The sequence below is a fragment of the Quercus robur genome, chromosome 9, assembly GCF_932294415.1.
Source record: "Quercus robur chromosome 9, dhQueRobu3.1, whole genome shotgun sequence".
Lineage (NCBI taxonomy): Eukaryota > Viridiplantae > Streptophyta > Magnoliopsida > Fagales > Fagaceae > Quercus > Quercus robur.
Window position 1 is genome coordinate 22,914,122 of NC_065542.1, and position 17,184 is coordinate 22,931,305.

Sequence of the window (17,184 nt, forward strand, 5' to 3'; positions counted from 1 at the left end):
GGAGAGGAAGGTAAGGAAGAAAAGCGAGAAGAAGGTGAGGATGAGGATGATGAGGGAGGAGAGGATGAAGAATACAGAGGAGAAGATGACGGGGACGAGGGTGAGGGTGACGAGAGAGTCCCTGAGGGAGGAAGTTCAGGAAGCCCCAAGGATGGCCACATTTGTCCCTTTATTCTCCCCAACATGTGGACCGTCAATGACTTCAAGCCGACGATAACGACCAACATCTTTAAGAATTTACGGGACCGTTCTTTGAAATTCTATTTTATTCTAATTTAAGTGTATATGTGTGTGAAACTCCCTTCTAAAAACTTAAACTTTAGCCCTTACTCTCCATACTCCACAAGCTATACTAGTAGAATGACCATTGCACTAAAGGTGTGTGGTAATAAATAAAGACCTTAAACTTAAGCCCAAATGTATACTTTAGTCTAACTAATAGATAACTACTACCTTAATTAATATTGGAGTGATCTTAGAAAATTATTCACTATTTCTTTTTTCTTTGTTTTTGAGAAATAAGACCATGCATTCAATAAATCAACATAAACTTCTGTCAAACATTACAAGATTAATAACATCACTGCGATTACAAGCGTTCCACGCTGACATACTTGGACCATGAACACATACACTTTAGATTAGAGCGTTTGGCGTTTGCCCAAGCAAGAAAAAGTTTGTTTTTTCAAAATTTAAAAAAAAATTAATTTTTTTTTTTTTTTTTTTTTTTTCCTTCCCTTTTTTGAGCCTTTGGAGTTTAATGGCTGGTTCCAGTTCCACACCCAAAGAGCGTTTATAGAGTTCAGACGTTACTATTTTCAACAGATTTCACTAGGCAAATTTGATTTCCAAACATCACAAAATTAAGAAGCTGCCATCAACTTCATAGTTTTATTTTCTTTATTCAAATAAATGACTTTTCAAATTGAAAGTAACAGAGACACATTAGGCTTTACGGTTATTTATTGGTATTTGGTAGTGACATTAAATGGGAATCAATCATGGCAGGGAGGACACGGCACCACTTTCCCCGAATGACCCTTGCTGCTAGGGTTTGCCGGAATTGGCGAGGGGGATGCCTAGGAGTTTTGATTTGAACAAAAATATTTCGCGGGCTTAACAAGAAATTGTATAAATCTAAGACCTATACATAAATAAAACCTCTAATTTACAATCTGATATATACTCTAATTAAAGAGGACATGAATTAAGGAACTCACTGGCTGGTGGGACTGGGAAGACGCTGTTTGGCGCGGCAACAAGAGAAGCATCGGGATTATGATATTCCTCGTGGAAGCTGTCTTAGCGTCCATTTTTCGCTGGAAGATGCACCTATTAACACTTCAAATGCTCTTTATTTATGCGATATACACTTCAAAAAGCATACCGCTGTCTAAACTTTCAGTCAAATTCAAAGAGGAAAAAAGAATATGGCATCTGACCTGCACATCAGGAATATGTATAAATGTAAATGATAATATAGGAAGAAAAAAGTTCTGTAGTTTTGTGGCTTAATGCTCTTGGGGTTAATTTTCTTGCGCACAAACATGAAAAGAAAGAAAGAAGGCGAAACGAAATTTCAAGCATGCACTTTGGAAATTCACAAAGAAATGCACCCAAACTTTTTATTAGTGAAGAATTTTGTTAGAGGTGAGCGTGACATTGCCCCATCAAGTTTCACAATTTCTATTATTACAAGCTTTTCGATCACGTTGATATACCGAAACACAGACACTATTACACTACTTTGTTAATTTCCAAAAAAAGTTAGAATTTTTTTTTGACAAAATACTAATTTCTAAACTCCATTACATCAATGAACACAAACTAATAAAGACACTTAGCTATAAATTTTGTAGTCTTATTTTCTCTATTCAATTACGGAGTAGGTTAGAAACATTTATAGAGTATAGAAATTACTACTCTTTCCGGAGATCACAATTCACAAGTAAGCCATGGTGGTTGACATTAACAAATAACAATGAGATGGAATACTTTTTTCTCTCTCTCTCTCTCTCTCTCTCTCTCTCTCTCTCTCTATATATATATATATATATATATATATATATATATTTCCCGGGAAACATATTACGAACCTATTTTGAAAGGAAGGTTGCCACGCTGGGTCAGAGAGCTCCTAGGAATCATGCATTATTATATAGTTATTTTCATATTGTTTCTTTATTTTTTTCAATTTGGCCCTTAAAATTGATTTTGTTTATATACCCTATTCTCTATTTTTGTTAGAAAATTTGGTCCATTGCCATATAAATGACATCCCCTAAGAGCATTCACAGCAGATATTGCAAAAAAATGCCATTTTGCCACACTAAAGACCTACTTTATTATTTTATCACATCATTTTACAACATCTCATTTATCAGATGTTTTATCATTCAATTCTATACATTAAAATAATATTTACTACACATTAAAATAATCTATTATCCCATCCCCATTATCATCAACAACACCGACAGCCACCACCGGCCATCACCCCCACAGCCCACCACCACTGTCACTGTCACCGCCCATAGCTCACAGCCCACCACCACCATCAAATCAACCCAAATTGCAGCAAAAAAAAAAAACACCGACAACCACCACCGGACATCACCCCCACAACCCACCACCACTGCCACTATCACCGCCCATAGCCCACAACCCACCACCACCATCAAATCAACCCAAATTGCAACCAAAAAAAAGAAAAAAAAACATCGACAACCACCATCGGCCATCACCCCCACAACCCACCACCACTGCCACTGTCACCGCCCATAGCCCACAACCCACCACCACCATCAGATCAACCCAAATTGCAGCAAAAAAAAAAAAAAAAAAAAAAAGCCCACAACTTGAGAGCGGCAGAGTGAAAGGTGGACAGAGAGGAGAGGGAAGAGGGTGAGATCGACGGCCTTGAGGTGAGATTGGCGAGATCGAGCGTAGGTGAGATTGGCGAGATCGAGCATGGTTGAGCGTGGGTGAGATCGAGCGTGGCTGGAGCGTGAGTGATATCGAGTGTGGCGGTGCACGCTGTCGTTGTTGGAGCTACGCCGTTGTTGCTGCTAGTGAACATCCCGGACTGGTCGAAGAGAGAGGGAACTGGAGAGTGAGAGAGAAGAGAAAAGAAAAAATGAAGAGAGAGGAGAGAGAAAAGAGAATATAAAACAATAAAAATTTTGCAACATTTGTCCGTACCGTTGCAAATTTGCAATGGTACTGTAGCCATGTTGTATAATTTTTGAGATTTGGCACATCTCATAAAGCACCATTTTTGTGTTTGGTGTGGCAAATGTGCCAAATATTTGGCATTTGGCACATTTGCCACACCTGCTGTGGATGCTCTAAGACACGTATGTCATTCGTATAAATCCATTTATTCTAGTAATCTGACAATTAAATATCACATAAGTACTCTATATTAAGATAAGTCTATTTCTATTAGTGTTCTAACCATTAAGGGCCAAATAAGTATTGTTCATTAAGAGACTTCACTCATATAATCACCAAATTACTAATGAAAATCAACAAGGTCAATATGAAAACAGAATCACACATAATGGCCAAAATGAATATTTTCAAATATAAAAGGTCAAAATAAAAAAAAATAGAAACTTTTTATTTTATTATTATTATTATTATTTTTTGTTATACAAGATAGAAAATCTACTCTAGAATAATCTAAGTATATATGTTTGTGAAGTTCCTTTTTGAATACTTGAACCCCGGCTTTTACCCCCCACCCCCCACAAGTACTTATATACTTGTGGAGTGACCACTGCACCAAAAATGCGTGGTGGAAAATAAATAAATAAATAAATAAAAACTTAAACTTCAGGCTAAATGTATTCTTTAGTCTAACTAATAGATAACTACTACCTTAATTAATATTGGAGCGATCTTATTCATCAAATATATATATATATATATATATATATTTGAGTGATCTTAAAAAATTATTCACTATTTCTTTTTATTTTTTCTTTTTAAAAAAATAAGACCATGCATTCAATAAATTAACAATAACTTCTGTCAAACATTACAAAATTGGTAGCATCACTGTGATTACAAGCTTTTCACGCCGACATACTATGAACGCATTCACATTAGATACAATATATTAGTGCGTTTGGCATTTGCCCAACCAAGAAAAAGTTCGTTTTTTCAAAATTTAAAAAAAAAAAAAAAAAAAAGTTTTTTTATTTTTATTTTTATTATTTTTAATTAAGCCTTTTGAGTTTATTGACCGGTTCTACACCCAGAAAGCATTTATAGATTTCAGACATTACTATTTTCAACAGATTTCACAAGGTTAACTGATTTCCAAACATCGCAAAACCTACCATCAACTTCATAGTTTTATTCTTGCAAATTGAAAGTAACAGACACACATTTGTAGATATTAGTAGAGTTTGCAAATTGTAACTGACATAATGCTAGTTTACATTTTACAATGAAAAGGGATACCTACATATGATATTGATACTCTACCGGAATCAACCTGCTAACGTATTTCAAAGGGAAGGTTACCACGATGTTGGTGGCAAACTCCAGGGAATTACGCTTTATAATCATTGGCAGTGACTTTAAATGGGAATCAATCACGGCAGGGGGGGTAGCCGATGGGGGGATGGGGAGGGACATGCGGGGGACGCCGAAATTTTATTTGAACAAAAATATTTCGCGGGCTTCTCTTCTTCTCTGCAAACATGACAGGAAATTGCATAAATCTAAAACATCTAATTTAAAACATGAAACCCGCATGATATATACTCAAAAGAGGACACGAATTAAGGAACTCACTGGCTGGTGGAACTGAGAAGACGTTGTTTGGTGCGGCAACGACCGTTTTAGATAAGAAAAACAACAAGAGAAGCATCGGGATTATGATATTCCCATTTTTTGGCTGGAAGATGCACCAATTAACACTTCAAATACTATTTATGTGACATATACGCTTCGAAAAGCATACCATATATTGGTGCGGTTTGGATCCGCGTTTACTTTTGTGCATTTGCACGTTTTATGTTTTTTTTTTCAACGCTTATAAACAGTAACCAATACTGTTCATGCATGTGATTACACTGTGCGGAAGACAAAGTTACTTTTCAAAAACTGTTTATGCAATGTTCATAGGACCCACAAACACTTTAGTCAGAAAAAAAAAATTATTAAAAATGGGTTCCACGGCACTATTCATACATTTAAAAATTATTTTGCTACAGTGTTTTCAATTTTCAACAAAATAAGTTGTATCCAAACAGACTCATTGTCTAATCTTTCAGTCAATTAAAAGCAAAAAAGACAAAGTCAGTTAGAAAAGCAAGTCAATACGCGCTATTACACAAAGTACTTTACGACATTAATTTTCTCCACCGATTCTGGTTTTCAGTGTGCAAGAACAAAAATTTGATTCATTTTGACTAATCAAGAACTTATATTTTTGATAAATCGAACTGCGATTATGCATATCTAGACTTTTAACCCGTCAACCCACTATGTGATTAGGGTTTGGTTCCTACCTTTTTTTTTTTTTTTTTTTTTTTTTTTTTTGAAAAAGAAGACTTAGAATTTCATTAAGAAACAGGCAAATCCGCTTGGTGTCCGAGTTGGGGTAAATTATGTGTACCTTGGTTTGTGAGGGCTTTGGGGTTTTTATAGTAGTGTATAGCTGACATTCATCCTCGTTAATGCGTGTATCTTGCGGGATCCTTTCCTTAGGGATCCTCTTGATTAGGGTTAACCGTGGGGCATAAGATGTTTCCTTATATACTCATTCATGGAGTCCAAGCAAAGCAATGCTAGATTTGTCAAAAGCTTCTTTATCCCTGTCGGCTTCCTTCCGTCAGTTTCCAACCACGTCCAGTTGTTCTGGTCGTCCCACCCAAATGCCATTGGCTTTGAGGTGGAGTCGTCGGCTTTGAAAAGGACTCGTCGGCCTTACAATGTTGTCGTTTTCTTCTTTGAATGCATGGTATGGCTGACGGGTTCTTTGAGACCAACAGCTTTATCTCATGTGAATGAGTTTAACACCTTTTTTAAAATTACCCTTATCAGTTGCCCCCTACTCCATGGCTCCATCGGCTTTAGCTGATATGATATGGAGTTTGATTCGTAGCTTTTTATTTGTTCAGGAAAAGGTGTGTTCATTAATGGTTCCTCAAGTAGCCATCATTTAATGCTAAGACACGTGGCATGGGCTGGTTGGCCTCGTTTCTAAACAAAAACGTCGCTTCGTTTCCTATGTATTTTCATCCTATAAATATCTCACCTCTTCCTCATATTTCTTCGTATTTCATCCTTGCAAACCCTAAAAGAAAGAGAGATGTCATCCCATCACTTTGTCGCCTTCAGCTTGTGGATCTCGTCATCTCCAGAGTCGTCACTTCATCTTATAAGTCCTCTTTTCCCCTCATTTTCTTTTTACTTCAGCTCTTGTAGTTAGTCGTCACTTCTATAAAGAATCGTCAAATAGTTTCTTAGATTAATTACTTTGTCATTTGTAGGTGAATAGATGTCAAGTGATAGAGAAGCGACGAGTGAATAGTTGTTAGTCTGTGAGGGAGCGGGCTATGACAAAGTCTTCCAATCAGGTCATGAGCCCGAGGAGGGCTTTTCCTGGTCATCAGAGAGGGAAATGTTCGCCCATTCTTCTGATGACAAAGGGGAAAGTTATGATGGAGAGGAAGGTAAGGAAGAAGAGTGAGAAGAAGGTAAGGATATGATGAGGGAAGAGTGGATGAAGAATACAGAGGAGAAGATGACGGGGTCGAGGGTGAGGTGACGAGAGAGCCCCTGAGGGAGGAAGTTCAGGAAGCCCCAAGGATGGCCACACTTGTCCTTTTATTCTCCCCAACATGTGGACCGTCAAAGACTTCAAGCCGACGATGACGACCAACATCTTTGAGAATTTAGGGGACCATTTCCAAATTCCAGACCATATCCCAATCCTTCTTCTCGAGAAGTTTGAAAAGTGCTACTTGGGGAAGATCGCGAACGTTGGCATTTATGATGCCATATTTGCGGCAGGACTGAGGTTGCCACTGACGGCATTGCACCGTTAGTTGGACTATCCGTCAGCCAAATTGCACCCATTACTTAGAGGATATTCATTGGTGCTGAAATCCTATAGAGTCGTCTTAATGGTGGGAATCGTCAGCCTTTACTGGACGAGTTCTTTTGGTGCTATAGACCCCAGCACATCATCTCGTCTCAAGGGATATGCCATTTTGCGACGCGAAAGAAAGAGCTTAGACTCGTGTCGGACATGCCTGATTTCAATAGAAATTGGAAGGGTAGATATTTCTTCGTTCAGGGGACAGATTGGGTATGTTGTCTAGAGGAGTGAGTTACAATGCCTCATGTCTTCGACAATACTTAGGGTATTGTCAAAGACTTAGGTTTAGCGTTGTCAGATTTTTTCTTTTACTTCTTTCTCTGTTTATTTGTTAAGTATTTAACGTCATCCGTTCCTCTTTTTCAACTAGTGTTCGTTCACATATAACTGACGAGCAGGAGGCTTTTATCCATCAGGTTCTTAAGATTCCATTTGAGGAACGGAAGTGCAGGGACCTGATCCCTCTTGATATGCTGCACGCCTATTATGGTGGTCCAGAGCCAACGCCTGCAACACGTAGATTGAATAGATACTCTCGTCGACGTAAGTCTTTCCTTTCTTACTTCTTTCTTTCCGTCGTTTCCTTATCGTTTTTGTATCTAACTCTTGTCCTTTGTCCTTTATAGAAATGGAGGTAGCCAGACAGAGAGCGTTGGTGAGGGCGTCAGCTGCGGTGCGTCCTCGTCAGGAAAAGGGCGCCTAAATGGAAAGCTAAATGGAAGGATGATCATCCTCTTAAGAAAGGAATGGTCACTCCTGGCGACAAACAGTCCAAAAAGCCGTCGCCTCCTAACCCAAGTCATGGAGCTGACAAAGGCTTAATGACGGCGATGAGCCCAATCACCCAGGGAACTCGTCATCTCCTTACGCATAAGGGATATGCCGTTGAGATGGTTGAGTCAATCAACAAGGAGATGGACTTGGATCCTTGTGTTGAGCAGGAGACGGAGGATTTGGGGGCGTCGGGTCTTTTTGACCTCTCTAGGGTATGTTATTTTACCAGACTCTTCTATTCTGTTGTTTATTCATTAGCTGACGATTGTAACTCATTTTCAGGCACTTGTGCGTATGAAAGCACTGCAAGATTGGTGCATCACTGAGGAAGGGGTGATTAACTGTCTTAGGAAGTGCAATGAGACCTTGACCAATGAACATGATCAATACAAGGAGGCCTTCCATACTCTTAACAAGTAGGTGACGACTTTGAACGAGAAGATGAAAGAGGAGACCAGTCAGCAAGAAAAGGTATAAGAGGCCAAGGCGAGTTTGGAGAAGGAGCTGGTGGCTCTTTGTGGGTAGGTAGAGACAGCCAGAGCTAATGTTGTAACAGACTTCAAGGCTTTACAGCTTTTTATTAATGCCTGTACAGTCTACTATGGTGACGGGTTTGAGGATTTCCTGAAACAGGTCAGGTCTGTCTTCCTAAACTTGGATCTATCCAAAGTCACCATGGACGACCCCCTGCCGATGACCCCTGCGGGTGGTGGCACTGTTAGTGAGGAGACCAACATCTTTACTCAGTCAGAGCGGGATCCAAAAGATGACGGTGTGATCCTTGCTCAACTTGCTGTGGAGAGACCCGTCACTCCCTTGATCCCATCTACCAAAGATCCTCCTCCTCAAAATGCTAAAAATCCTTCTACTCAGGACGCCCAGAATCCTCCTTCCAAAGACGACGAGAATCCTCCAGTTCAGGATGTCCAAAACCCTTTAGTTTAGCTTTTTTATTTTTAATAATAATTTCTTATGTATTCGTCTTATTTTCAGACAATATTAAGTTCCCTTTGCTTTTGGGCTTTGGTTGTAAGCACTTTTTTATATTATGGCGTCTGTTTAACATTTTATATCTGTCACTTTAAGTATTGATTTCTTACTTTGATATATGCGTATGTCGTCAATCTTGGGATGGGTGTACGTGTTAGGATGCTCCCGTCTTGTTGGGTGCGCTCGTCCTTTAGGGACTTCATGCATCTTTGGAATGAACCCTTCCACTTAGTATTTAGTAACTCGTCTGTTAGTACTTAACGACTTGTAGGTGCAAAGCCGTCCACTTTGGACATGATTTGTCCTTTCTAAGGACTTAGTATAAGACTAGTCCATTTATGGACTTCGTAATGAATTTGTCCATTTGAGGACCTCGCAATGAACTCGTCCACTTGTGGACCTTGTAATAAACTTGTCCACTTAAGGATTTCGTAATAAACTCGTCCACTTGTGGACTTCATAATGAATTCGTCTACTTGTTGGACTTAACTTGTCCTTTTTGAGGACTAAGTATCACACTCGTCCATTTATGGACTTGGAAATGAATTTGTCCACTTAAGTGGACTTCATAATGAATTCATCCACTTAAGGACCTCGTAATAAATTCATCCACTTGTGGACTCGTTTGCTTGTGGACTTCATAATGAACTCGTCCACTTGTGGACTAAGTGAATTCATCCATTTGTGGACTAAATTATTTTGTAGGCATCCCTTGGGATGATCCGTCCACTTGTGGACTTGGTTTTGAAGTCTTCCACTTGTGGACTTAGTGAATTCGCCCATTTGTGGACTCAATTATTTTGTAGGCATCCCTTAGGATGATCTATCCACTTTTGGACGTCGTTTTATAGAAACGTACACATACATATGTAATACCTGAATAACTCCTCTTATTGTGATAAATACATGCATAAGTAAAAAGTTGTTCTTAAAAAGAATAATTTTATTGATTAGCCGGAATAAAATACATCAAGGTGCTCTATATACACTTGAAACAGAGCAAAAGAGACTAAGCAAAGACAGAAAAATGAGTTAAACAACCTTTCTTACCGTTAAATACAGTATTAACGGAAATAACTAATCCCACTAACTTCCAATTAGAGACTGACAGCAGGACTATTTTTGTGTGTTTTGTTTTTTCGCTAATGTAGTAATGTGTATCAAGGACTTAGAGAATCACGTGATCTGCACATGTATAAAATATTACACTTATACGAATTGAAGTAGAAAACATCAATGAGCCTAAGCTACACGTCGCACAAGTCTTCTTTTGCATATCTTCTTTAAATCCACTGGTTTAGTTGCTGGTTTAGCTAAATTTCTAACAAATGTACAGTGGATAAAGAACTTTATAGTGTCGAATTAGACCGAAATTGAAACGAACCTCAACATACATAATTGGGTGTGTGAGTGTTGGATTTGCTATTTTGTGGTGCATATCCATGCTATTAACCTATTGGCTAATCAATTAACCGGACTTAGCTGTGGAAATTGTTTAAAATTGGTAATTAGCCATAATTGGGGTCAAAAGTCAAAAGGGAATTATTTTTCAGTCAGAAAAGATCTACCTAATCTCTGCAATAAAATCTCAAAAAAAAAAAAAAAAAAAAAAAAAAAAAAAAAAAACTCTCTGCTATAAATTGTGAAAAATATCATATTTTCTTTAACCTCCTTATACTTAGCCTCTTTAGAAATTAGTTTAGTCAAGATTGCTACATAAAGTATTTATTTTGGGATAAAAGTTTGTCCCAACCACCAATAGAAGGATAACATTTATTCGTATGCACGTACCAAGACACATGTCATCTTTCTGTTGGTGGTTGGAGCCAAACATTTTCCTTTATTTTATTAAGGGCAAATTACAACTTACCCACCTATGCTTTGGCCAAAATTTAAGTTGCCTACCTGTAGTTTGAAATTTGATACTTTACCCACTTGAGATTAACTCAGTTAGATTTTTGTAACCCACCTCTGTTAAAAACAAGATTAAATATGTAATTTTGTTCCACTTTTATGTCTCTCTCCTCCAAAAACACAAAAAAACATAAAAATACAAGATCAAATAAAATAAAATAAATAATCTAACGGAACGCTTGTATCATGGGATACAAGATTAAATTAGAAGAACTATAAATTCAATGATCCCATTGTATCAAATCCTTTTTATCTTTCTCGATTCATAGTGAGAACTGATTGCATGAGACAACCAAATCTTAAACTTATAAATAGTGTGGGGAGGATTAGACATTTTAAATAGAATTCTTCTCCCAAAAAAGAAAAAAGAAAAAAAGAATTCTGAACTAGTTTGCAACTTGTAAAACAAAGCCCCATGGTATTCACTAGCTTGAAAAAAGTGTTTTCCCTCTTTTCTCTAGTAACGTTGGCCATGTTACATTCCTCATTCAATGTTGCTTCTCTTTAGGTGAATGAAGAGGCAGATGCTCTACTCAATTGGAAAGCCAGTCTTCGAAATGAAACGCAGCCACCCCTGCCTTCATGGAATCTCCATAATTATGCAACCAATTCTTCAAACAATCAAAATACGAGCTCAATCCCATGCTGTTGGTTAGGCATTTCTTGCAACCAAGCAGGAAGTGTTATTGGTTTAAACATGGCTAACTCAAGCTTGGAAGGTACGCTTCATGGATTTTCATTCTCATCTCTTGCCAACCTTGCAATTCTTAGATCTCAGCATGAATGAACTCTTTGGTACAATCCCTATTGAAATTAGTAAGATGTCCAAACTCACACACCTTGATCTGTTATCTAATAACTTATCTGGGGGAAATCCCACCATAGATTGGACTACTGACCAATCTTGAGGTGTTAGATTTAGCTGAAAATCAGTTAAACGACTCAATTACTCCAGAAATAGATCAGTTAAAGTCTCTCAATACCCTTTCTTTGTATGCCAACCATCTTCATGGCTACATTCCTACATCTTTAGGCAATTTGAGCAACCTGGTCTACTTGTTTTTCAATGATAATTTCCTTTCATGTTCCATTCCTTCTTCTTTAGGTAATCTAAGTAACTTAGTTTATTTGTACTCATATGATAATCAAATATATGGTTTTGCTCCTAGGGAAATAGGAAACCTCTCCAAGTTAGTTGAACTTGACATGAACAACAATAGCCTAATAGGTCTCATTCCTTCTAGTATTAGAAGCTTAGAAAAGCTTACATGGTTGCATATGTATGAAAATCAGCTCTCTAGCTCCATCCCCCTAGAAATAGGGAATCTGGAGTCTTTTCTCTTTAAGCTTTCAATGTAATAACCTCTCTGGCTCAATTTTCATATCATTAGGAGATTGAAATCCATGATAAGTCTTCAACTAGACAACAATTAGTTAAATGGTAATATTCCATTATCTTTGGGCAATTTGAGGGACATAGAAGTTTTATTACTCCGTAAAAACCAATTTTCTGGTCCCATCCCTCAAGAGATAGGAAATTTGATGAAGTTAGTGAAAGATTCTAAAGCAAACCTAGCAAAATATTTAGAACCCCAACCATAGCTAAACTAATGAATTAGTCCGAGTATAATTGAATAACCAATTTCCATACACCAAGAACTAAGCTACACAAAGCATGTCATATAGAGCAATACGAAAATAGGGTAAACTACTGTAGAGGGTTCTCCTTTTTTACGTTTCTTTTTTTTAAGAAGGAAGTCGGGCCTGGCACTCTGCAAAATGGGCTTCAAAGTACCATTTTGCCGCTACCAGGTTGTGCGCAAACGCTGAGTCCAAGTCCAAGGGAAAGATGCTGCGAAGTGGGCTTATCCTCTGTTTCTGTTGCAGAAGGAACTTTTCTCTAGTTTCTGTCACAAAAGGAACTTTTCTCCAATTTCTGCCGCAGGACTGACTTTTCTGCTATGCAGCAAAACTTTCTACTATGCAATAAAGCTTCCTGCTGTGCAATAAAGCTTCCTACTATGCAGTAAAGCTTTCTGCTGTGCATTTGAAGTTGTCTGTTGTGCATTAAAGTTGTTTGCTGTGCTTTAAAGCTGTCTGCTGTGCTTTAAAGCCTTCTGCCATGCAGTAAAGCCTTTTGCAATGTGAATGACTACTCTTTGTTTTTACCGCAGAAATACTTTTCTACTTCCTGCACATAAACAAATCTAAAACCCAAAGAAAATACCCATCAAACAAATTTTAGTTTAAATGGGTTAGCATATTCTCAAATATATACATACATATATGAGTATATATACTTATACATATTCACATACACATATATAAAATATATTTTGCAGAAAATGAGGAACAAGATATATGTATATATACTTATGGTAGGATAATGATTAGTTTGTGTCAAAAGTAAAACACATAATAACAAATAAAGAAGAAAGCTTTAGCAGAAAAGCTTTAGCTAGTATAATAGCTAACATGGTAAATATAGTGAAAATGTGCTATAGCAGAATAACTAGTACAAAAAGTAAAGATACCACAGCAGAACAACTGGTGCAGCAAACATGATAAAAATGTGCTTTGGCAAAATGATTAAATACAGCAGATACAATTTATAATGAGATAAATTAAATATATTTGCAATCAAAATCAAATATTGAATCTTCCCATAAGATAAGTAAACCAAGAAGGAACCCAAACCCCAATTTGAACAACCTTGTCATAGGCTTCTGCCATCAAAGTTGTGCATTTTGGAGAATATGCCTAAATGGCTACTAGCTATTACTTTTGGGGACATCAAAAAGTGGGTTTGCTAAGAGGGAGGGAAAAGATGGTCTATTGATGCATACCTCTATTCCTGCCGTATTTTCTCTCTTTGTTTTACCACTTTCTTTCTTTCTCTCCGTTCTTTTTTTACTTTTGGTTTCTTGCTACTCTCCTGCCGTGGGTTGTTCCCCCTTTTTGGTCTTTCCTTTTCTTGGGTCCTTCTCTCTAGGTGCTTACTACTCTCTTACCATGGGTTTCCCCCCTTAAGTGCTTCCCCCCCGTTGGGTCTCTCTCTTTCAGTGTTTTTCTCTCTTCCCTGGTTTTCCTTTCTCTTCTTTTTTTTTTTTTTTTTTTTGCCATGGTTACCTCTTCCTTTTATAGCAAACTGATTCAATGAGATTTCTCCCTTTTACCCCTAAGGTTTCACCAATTGTTTTTGGTTTGTTGCGGGCATCCCTTCAAGATTACCCACCCACCCATTGATTGCCCCTGCCATTGCTCAGTACATGTTTGCTGCACCACTACTCATTTCACGACAAAATTCCATTTTGTTTGTTCCTGCTGTATACCTCTACCTCTAGGTGACTAATCAATAAGGATTGGGCTACCTCACTACCTAGCTCTATGGCATGCATCAGATGGTCCCAACCATTCATTACTTCTTTTGGGTAAGATACTATCCCAGCAAGATATATTCCCAAAAGAAGTCACAGCAGGAAACCAAATATAGACCCCCTTTTCCCCCCACCACCAAACCACACCCTCTGAATCCCCTTGACCGTGGGCCCACCTCCTTTGTATTGGCTGGGTATAGGTTAGTGGTGCCCCGGCCCTTCTGTGTTTGTCTCCCACACCGTTACTGTCATAGCAGATTAGCTTTGTTTTGTTCTACTGCGTAGCTGTATTATTTCTTCACGTGTTTCTTGTTGTGTTTTGTCATTTCCTTTAGTTTGACTCTTCCTTCACGCGTTTCCTGCAGCTAACACTTCCTGCTGTTCCTTGTTTCTTTCACCGTGCTTTTTCATATTAGTTTTCACACCTATCTTTTATACAAAAGGATTGGGGCCTTTGTGAGCCAAATAAAGTTGACTGGATCAAAAGGGTCTTGGGCCCAATTTGTCTTTATCTGCCAAAACCATTCTGCCAGAGAACTGTATTCTGCGGCAAAACTGTATTCTGCGACAGATTTGCGTTTTGCTGCAGATCGCTTTCCCTTGCGTTTCTTTCTTTAGACCTCTCTTGCTCTTTGGTCTTCTTGGTGGGCCTTTGGGCCTTGCTTTTCATTGGGCTTTCTTGCTCATAGGCTTTTGGATATGGATTTGCAAAAATAGGCATCAACATTCATCCCCCTGAGCATATGGATTGCTCCTGCAATTCGTATGCGAAAACTCATGCAGTTTTCTTTCGTGGGTTGTTTCTCAACTCACATGCGAATGCTTCTCTTCTTTTCTTCGCGGGCCTGCTATTTCAATCTTAACTCTCCTTAGACAAGTCGTTCTCTTTCTTTTTGCAAATTTATGACCCTCTAAGGGTAGCCAAAAAGTTGCTGTTCATGAAGGTGGTGGTTTTGTTATTGTCACTCCAAAGCGAGTTTGCTGAAAACTTTGCCTCTCTTTAGCTCGATTGTTTCTGCTGATTGTCTGCATGTTATTATTTGACTTATGCTTGCTGAGCCTCTTTGGGCCTGCTGTATGCTTTCCTTTTGCTAAATTCCATTAGCCTTGTGTAAGGTTGAATTTATTCAACCATCTAATTGGCTTTATTCCGTGCCAAATTTGCTTGTAATTCAGCATTTAGTAACCCTGTATTTAGGTGGGTTTGTTGTAAGGGTAGTGAGTGAGATTGAGTGAAGTTTGCTCAAGAGTGTGCAAGAAAACAGAGACTCGCGGCTGGGACTCGCGGGTGACTCACGGCTGCAAGCCACCAAACGCAGCACACGTGCCAAGCATGTCAGAAGGTGAACAGTCATGCTAGCTGGAGCACTACAGGACAAAACAGGACAACTGGCCATACGGTTAACTCGCGACTGGAACTCGCGACTTAGTCAAGCCGCGAGGTCAAGCCGCGAGCCACCCCTGTTTTGGAAAAACCTGACGTTTCGCATTCCTCATCACTCCAGTATAAATACCCTTTTAACCCACGATTGAAAGAGAGCTTCCAGAGAGAATTTTGAGAGAGAAACCCTAAAGAAAAACCAGATTGTTTCACCCACAATCTCTACCTTAGAGTCTCATCAAAATCCCTCACTCTCTTCCTCTCCATTGTCAAATCCTTGAGAGGCATTATACCAAACCTGGTTCTCACCATTATCATCTCTGTGAGACAGACGTTTGGAGTTCTGGGAAACAGTTAGGAAGGAGCCAATATTCATTGGTTGATGCTACGGTGTAGTAGCGGAATCCGGAAAGCTAGAAAAGAAAAAGGTTCGGCGCAACCTCGTTGGAGCAAGAAGCTTGGAGGGCTTAGGTGCATTGGGTAGATTAGGCTTGGAGGGTCTATTGCTGTCCTTGTATCCCAACTGTATTTTCTAGTGGATTGATTACCGCTTGGAGGGCGGCGGAGAGGTTTTTCGCCGAGGTCTTCGGTTTCCTCTTCGATAACATATCTGGTGTTATCTCTGTGTTTGCATCTTCCTTCCTCTCTATCTCTGCCTTTACATTAACTGCTGTGGTTTATTTTGTTGTGGCTTAGATAGTTGTTTAATCAATTCCATATTATAGCATATGTTAAGTTTCCGCACACTAGTTGTTTGACATATTGCTTGGGTTGGTTAAGTTGGTTTTTGGGGGTCTAAACGTTCAAAAGTGTTTTTGTACACGTTTTTGAACTTTCAATTGGTATCAGAGCGGGTACACAGCTGTTTGGTTTCATTACCATTGTGTGATCCTTGACTCCCTTTTTTTGAGATGGATAGGTCTCAATCCCTTAATGCACCTCCATATTTTGATGGAAGTAATTATGCGTTTTGGAAGGTTCGTATGAGAGCTTTTCTATGCTCTATTGATGAATCCGTGTGGGATGCTGTTGAGATGGGTTGGACCAAACCTGAGGCAGCCAAATCCACATGGGATAAGGCAGCACTTGCTGCATCTAATGCTAACAGTAAAGCACTAAATGCTATTTTCTGTGGTGTGTCTCCAGATGAATTTCACAGGATTTCTCACATTACCATTGCCAAAGTTGCATGGGAGATTCTGGAAACAACTTATGAAGGCACGAAGAAAGTAAAAGATACCAAGTTACAAATGCTGACCACTCGGTTTGAGGAGCTCAAGATGAGTGAGGATGAGTCTTTCGACTCTTTCTATGGGAAGTTAAATGAAGTGGTTGTCAGTAAGTTTAACTTGGGGGAGAAGATGGAGGACTCAAAGATTGTAAGGAAGATCCTTCGATCATTGCCGGAAAGCTTCCGTGCTAAGGTGACAGCTATTGAAGAGAGCAAGGATCTTGACGACATCAGAGTACAGGAGCTGGTTGGTTCTCTACAGACCTATGAGATGTCGCTGTCAAATCAACGGAAGAGTAAATCCATTGCTCTAAAGACCACTAATGAGAAGGTGGAAGATCAAGGCTCATCGGGAGAAGATATGGTGGACAAAGATGTAGCCTATCTTGTTAAAAAT